Here is a 6167-nt window from a genome sequence, read left to right on the forward strand (position 1 = left end):
ATTATTTCTAAGTTGGCGTCTGTGTTAAAAATATATTTGTGTACCGCTGACTGTAGGACACCTGTATTGTATGAGACGACGGCTACGGCACAACGAGCGAGATAAGAAATTTACTATTTTGCCCCCGACAAACTTTGCAACTCTTGCATTGAAACTTTCCACGGTGTTATTTGTTTTGTTGTACACAAAACTGTACGCATGAAAAGATAGTCGATGGGCTAAATCTTCAACTTTTTGAAAAACCCCGTATGCTGACATTTCTGGCACTATATTTTCACTACATTTTTTCACGTGATCTGTGCAAAAATATGAGGCACATTTTGAATGATCACCAAATATATGGTATGGACCATTAACAATATCACTTTTTATATTTTTTACTTTTTCCTCAAATGTAATATTATTTTTACTTGTCCAATATTTAACGCTACTATCGATACCCCAGCGAATCCGTAAATATTTTTCTTTAATTATTTTTCGGGCCCTTAAGTGGTAAGTAGTGTTATTTGCTATCGTAAGAAGGCCCTTGCAGTAGTTTCTAAGCAAATGATTCTTGCATTCAATTTTACCTACTGTAACATTATCATATGGCCTTGCATTTCGAATACTAGTATATGTACTGGAATCACCATCTGCGACGTACTGGTTGTAAATGAGTCCATGACTTTCAATTGATTTTTTGAACCCTTCTGTTATAATACCTGCTTCCATTGCAGTAGAAGGACCTTGAAAATTTTTTAAGCAATTATGTATTGGTGCTTTAGTTCCTTTCGCAATAGCTCGTGAACAGATGTTGCACATCTTATTTTTCACTCCGTAGTAGAGAACTTTCTTTGAATGAACTCCGACAATTGCACCAACTCCAGACGACGGACTGTAGTTAGATCCATATGAACGTTTGGACCAACAAGCATCACCCAATACAGCGATCATTGGTATTCCGGTATCATTAATGTTTCCAATACAAAGAGCATGTCTTTTTTCTTCCTCGCCAGCCTTAGCCATACAGTGCTGGGCAGTTTTTTTCCACCATTGACAAATGTCATGTTTAGTTTGATACAATCGTATCGACATAGGTGGTATATTTATATAGCAAAGAACTGTATTTAGCTGAGTAACTCCGGCACCAATACTCATTATACCTGCAACAATTTCCTCATTCACATCCATTTTGTTTTCCAAACAATTAGACGATTTCAATACAAATTTAGAGCCACACATTTGGCACTTCAAATAAAAAGTTGAGATAAGCCCAGTCCTTTTTTCCTTTAAAAGTTCAACAGTGCTTAAATTGCAATTAAACATAGAACTATGGCTTTCGATTTCTTGAAGCTGTTTCATAAAATAGCCTAATTCTATGACCCTTCTTCCTGAAACTTGGAACGGTTCGGTTTCTTCATTGTTTGTGCTCTAAAAGCAAAAAAAAGATATGAGTACTTTATTTTTTATTTTTTATATAACATCAATATAAAATCATTTTACAAAAGACGTTTCCAAATTGATTTCTTCAGAAGTACTACTATGCGTTTGTTCATATCTTTCCCGATGTTCTTAGAGTTTATAACGAGTATCGCAGCTACCTCCATGAATCATGTGTAAAATATCCTACAATTATAAACTCTAATCACAATTACATTAAACATGTATTTACTATAATACTAACCTCTTTTTTAAGTTAAGTCTATTTGCGCGCAGACTTTTACGAGAGCATTTCCCAAAGGTTTTCGGCTTTGGCATCTAAAACAATAATTCAAATAATAGTCACTGAAGTCAACCTTTTGGTCACTTCATTATCTATTAATCCCAAGATCTAACCAGTATAAAATTAAATATTGGGTGACTCATATTAATTTCATCTTGGATTCATCAACTTGGATTTTGACCCGATAATCTTTATTGCTGTCCCCGAAAACCATGAAAATGACACCCATGAAGAGAAGTTGGTAAATTTCATAGCCGTCATCTTGGATTTCGTTTAAGACCCGATATTCGTTATTGTTGACCCCGAAAACCATGAAAATGACACCCATGAAGAGAAGTTGGTAAATTTCATAGCCGCCATCTTGGATTTCGTTTAAGACCCGATATTCGTTATTGTTGACCCCGAAAACCATGAAAATGACACCCATGAAGAGAAGTTGGTAAATTTCATAGACGCCATCTTGGATTTCGTTTTAGACCCGATATTCGTTATTGCTGACCCCGAAAACCATGAAAATGCCACCCATGAAGAGAAGTTGGTAAATTTCATAGGGGCCATCTTGGATTTCGTTTTAGACCCGATATTCGTTATTGTTGACCCCGAAAACCATGAAAATGACACCCATGAAGAGAAGTTGGTAAATTTCATAAACGCCATCTTGGATTTCGTTTTAGACCCGATATTCGTTATTGCTGACCCCGAAAACCATGAAAATGACACCCATGAAGAGAAGTTGGTAAATTTCATAGGCGCCATCTTGGATTTCGTTTTAGACCCGATATTCGTTATTGTTGACCCCGAAAACCATGAAAATGACACCCATGAAGAGAAGTTGGTAAATTTCATAGGCGCCATCTTGGATTTCGTTTTAGACCCAATATTCGTTATTGTTGACCCCGAAAACCATGAAAATGACACCCATGAAGAGAAGTTGGTAAATTTCATAGGCGTCATCTTGGATTTCGTTTTAGACCCGGTATTCGGTATTGTCGACCCCGAAAACCATGAAATTGACACCCATACAGAGAAGTTGGCAAATTTCATAGGCGCCATCTTGGATTTCGATTTAGACCTTATAATTATTTAGAGATGAACATAAAAATCAAAAAATACAGAAACATAATTTTTATAAATCTTACCTTGTCAAGTTGCCACTGCGTACAAAATACGTAAAGTATCAAAGACAGTATTGCGGAGCTAATAAAAAGTATTTATGTTCGTACAGCGATCTTTCCGAGCACGAGCTGCTGCTTACAACCGACACAGTATCCACTCACGACGGCGGCCGAGCGCGGACTGGCATTGTATCGATAAACATTTCTATGCCAAGCGTTCAGACTGACAAAATAAAATAACCCTTATTACCACACGTTAAGACTCATGCTTATCAGAAAAAATATGCGAATTTTAGACAATTCGTTTTTATTTTTTTCTGAGATTATTCATAACATATTCATTAATATTTCTCTGGTGCTTTTGAAAATATTACATCTGCGTTCCTTACGTATTTTTTAAAAGACAAAATTATGTAAGTAGCAGCAGTAAACTGATCCTGAATGAAGCCCCATTTCGTCAATTTTGTGTGAAGAGGTCATGGTATAATCGTTTTTACGACATAAATTATCAGAATTTCAAACCAAAAATACCTCGCTATTTGAATATAAAGAAGTAATCAATTTGTCGCAAGTTTTAGTTTTGTTAGATTTTGTTTCATTTCATCACAAACTCAACCGAAAAATAGCTTATTTTCGTCGGATTCGTAAACGCGTCCTTAAAAACTAAACATGGTTGGCTACGTTATAGCGTCCACGCGGACAACATCGTAGACAGGACCTAGTAATACATAATGTCCCTTAAATATTATAAACATGAATACTGAATGAGAGATTTCAAGGAACGTAAACTAAATGGGAAGATACGCGTACACCTTCCTTAAAGACCGGCACAGCTCTTGTGATTCCTCTGGTGTTGCAAGAGAATGTAGGCGGCGGTGATCACTTAACACCAGGACAAACTCGAGGACAAACGAGTGTACACCCGTACACTCGTTTGTCCTCCTATTCCATAAAAAAAAGATACTTTTAAATATTTTGACTACAACCACATTATATAGGAAGAGATACTTATATTAATACTTACCACGGCATATTTTGTCAGTTCAATGTTAAATCTGCCTCACGACACGACACAACTCTTCATCTTCTGTTATGTAGGAATTGGTACGTGTCATAGATACAGAAAAACCCGCTGAAGACGAATTCACAGGACTTCACCCAACCAACAACGCGTCAAGCGAGAAAGTATATTATGCGGGACAGGGAAATAAAACGTGCTGCACAATATTATGTTCTAATGTCGTATATGTAGGTATTAAATTATTCATTTATAAATTACCCAAAATTAAATAAATACATTTTGTATCACTTAGGTCTGACAGAAGAAAGATTTTGATTTCACTAACAGCTGATAATTCCTGGGTGATTGACAAAATCGAAGTTGACTACGCTTCGTCTTGATCATTCTCACTTAGGGCTCCTTATTGTGTGTAACATTCCCAATAAGATCTTAAATTCATAGTTTCGTGGGGTGCCACAAATTGTAATTTGCAACAATAGAGTAGCAAAAGCAATTCGACCGATAATACTACCAATACTACTACCGCCTTCTCATGAATACAATACCAATGCATAAAGCATTGCTAACTCGCAATATTAGGGTTTTAAAAATATTCCTACGTAGCAAATGCATGCGGCTTGTATCAAGTTAAACGAAATTTGTTTAAATTACGCAGTATCTATTGTTTATGTAATCTAACAAAGCGCTAGTTTGTTTAATAACAAAAGCATTGACATTCGTTTTCATAAACAAGCCGAAACACTTCAAAAGCAATAAATTTTATTGTAACACGAGCCCGTTGAAATTGGCGTCGGTAACGCGCGGCGGCTTAAGACGGGCATGTGCGCCACGCTCTTTGTGGCAGCTCAGCCAGTGACGGGATAAGGCCACAGCCATTAAAAAATCATTACAATATTAATATTTTAATATTACGTAGTAAATGAAAACACTGACCTAAACTTATGAAGTTTTGCCTGAAATGCGGTCATAAGTGATAACACAAGTAAAAACTGCAAAAAATAATTTTCTGTTGTTCTGTTATGAAATAAAGTTGCGGCCCTAAGTAAAAGTTGTATGTATTTTTGGCGTTTTTAGTCCTCAAACGTACCTAAGCTCAAATGTCGGTCCTTCTGAGAAGAGTTATCTCAAAGCGCAGTAATATAATAACTGTTCTCAAATTATGTAATCGTTTTCCCAAGCTTTGCATTCTTATTAAATGAGCTACTTTTTAAAAATTCAGTGATCATTTAGTTTTTTGTCTACATACAAATAATTATTTCATACTAGCTGACCCAGCAAACGCTGTATTGCCATCATAGTTAACAACTGTAGTTAATCTACCAACTATACGTAGCTAAAATGAATTTGTTTTTTACCTCCTGAGAAAGTAAGAAAGATACAAGGATTCTAATTACTTAGTTATTAATTTTAAGCTATTGTTTCAATTTGAATTCTGAAGGACCGGGGACACATCAAAGGAAAAACAAAATTGTTGTTTTTATTTAATTCCGAACATTTTCATATTTATTCACCTTTTAAACCTTCTCTGAACTTCCACAAATAATTCAAGACCAATATTAGCCAAATCGGTCCAGCCGTTCTCGAGTTTTAGCGAGACTAACGAACAGCAATTCATTTTTATATATATAGAATTTCCGTCCTTTTTCTGAAGTGTGTGAAATTAGTAAACTCGACATGGGTTAAGGTAAAACTGCTCAACAGAGCTGCTCAAATTGACGAGGATCCAGTATTGTCTGAAGATCTGGCGTTGCGTAGAGACGTCGCTTCGTTGTGTGTCTTCTACCGCATCTATGACGGGGACAGTTCCGAAGAACTGTTTGCCCTCATTCCTGCCGCCGAATTTCACCTTCGCCTTATTTTCTTCCACATCGTTAACATCGCCATACATCCAGATTGTGGCGATGTTAACGTGGAAGAAATTTCTTGAACTTTCTTACGTACAACTAAGCTATGGTATGAGCTTCCTCTTGCGGTGTTTCCAGGACGATAGGACATGGGTAACTTCAAAAAAATCAGATATACTTACTATAATACTATCCTTAAAGGCCGTCAACGATCCTGTAGTTCCTCTGGTGTTGCAAGAGAATATGGACGGCGGTGATCACTTAACATAAGTCGCCTACGTTCGTTTGTTCTCCTCTTCCATAAAAAATGCGTCATAGCTCATAATTTAGGGTTCGATAAACCTGAGCGTTATAATGGCATGGCGTAGCACTTACTATCAGGTGAACTCCTTACCCTTGTTGTCACTTCTTCACATCATAAAATATCCACACTCTCTCGTGTCGCATTCATCTATTACTACTTACAAGAATTTGTTTCAGGTATT

At 36.4% G+C, this 6167-nt stretch overlaps 1 long non-coding RNA gene across 1 annotated transcript; it reads right to left on the reverse strand.

Moving 5' to 3' along the window:
• Nucleotides 1-490: 490 nt before the first annotated feature.
• On the reverse strand, nucleotides 491-3378 carry LOC126968256 (uncharacterized). The gene is made up of 3 exons (XR_007730177.1): nucleotides 2842-3378; nucleotides 1664-1737; nucleotides 491-1410 (listed from the first exon to the last, which is right to left on the reverse strand). It is a non-coding gene; the product is annotated as an uncharacterized LOC126968256 (long non-coding RNA).
• Between the last annotated feature and the right edge of the window lie 2789 nt (nucleotides 3379-6167).

The sequence above is a fragment of the Leptidea sinapis genome, chromosome 15, assembly GCF_905404315.1.
Source record: "Leptidea sinapis chromosome 15, ilLepSina1.1, whole genome shotgun sequence".
Taxonomy (NCBI): domain Eukaryota; kingdom Metazoa; phylum Arthropoda; class Insecta; order Lepidoptera; family Pieridae; genus Leptidea; species Leptidea sinapis.